Source organism: Seriola lalandi, unplaced genomic scaffold (assembly GCF_002814215.2).
Source record: "Seriola lalandi dorsalis isolate HSWRI2012SDOR001 ecotype SW California unplaced genomic scaffold, Sedor1 jcf7180002054547, whole genome shotgun sequence".
Classification (NCBI taxonomy): Eukaryota; Metazoa; Chordata; class Actinopteri; order Carangiformes; family Carangidae; genus Seriola; species Seriola lalandi.
This window is the reverse complement of record NW_019525100.1, coordinates 220,185-220,929: the sequence shown is the minus strand read 5'-3', so window position 1 is coordinate 220,929 and position 745 is coordinate 220,185. Positions and strand designations below refer to the sequence as shown.

Below are 745 nucleotides of genomic sequence, written 5' to 3'. Positions count from 1 at the left end.
GTCTGTCTGTCTGTCTGTCTGTCTGTCTGTCTGTCTGTCTGTCTGTCTGTCTGTCTGTCTGTCTGTCTGTTCAATGTGTCTGTCTGTTCAATGTGTCTGTCTGTTCAATGTGTCTGTCTGTTCAATGTGTCTGTCTGCTCAATGTGTCTGTCTGCTCAATGTGTCTGTCTGCTCAATGTGTCTGTCTGCTCAGTCTGCCTGTCTGCTCAGTCTGCCTGCTCAGTGTCTGTCTGTCTGTCTGTCTGTCTGTCTGCTCAGTGTGTCTGTCTGCTCAGTCTGCCTGTCTGTCTGCTCAGTCTGTCTGCTCAGTGTCTGTCTGTCTGTCTGTCTGCTCAGTGTGTCTGTCTGCTCAGTCTGTCTGCTCAGTGTAAAGACAGTAATGTCAGGTGTGTTTAACATGAAGCTCTGAACCAATAATAATATGTGATCAGAGCGACACCTGCTGGTCACAATATATAAATATATAAATATATATCGATAGACTAATGGAGCTCGTTAGTGACAGTATGTATTGATGAAGGTGTGAGAGCAGCGGTCTGTAGTGAGGAGGCTGATTCATGAGTCACGTGTGTTTTGTCCCGGTTTCTAAACACAGGTGAAGCAGGTAAATGTCCTGAATGTAAAGTGTGAGGAGACAAAGGGACAGATGAGGGACATGAGTTGTTATAATGAGATGAGGAGGAGAGGAGCTGCTCTTCAGTGTGGTGAGTGTGTGGCTCTGAAAAGAGCCGTTGTGTTGTGTTGT

The 745-nt window shown here is 46.2% G+C and overlaps 1 protein-coding gene across 1 annotated transcript in view; it reads left to right on the top strand.

The window, feature by feature from the left end:
• Positions 1–745, top strand: part of ca10a (carbonic anhydrase 10 (inactive)a) — a 212,051-nt gene that overhangs the window by 1,100 nt on the left and 210,206 nt on the right. The gene's annotated exons all lie outside the window — the stretch shown is intronic.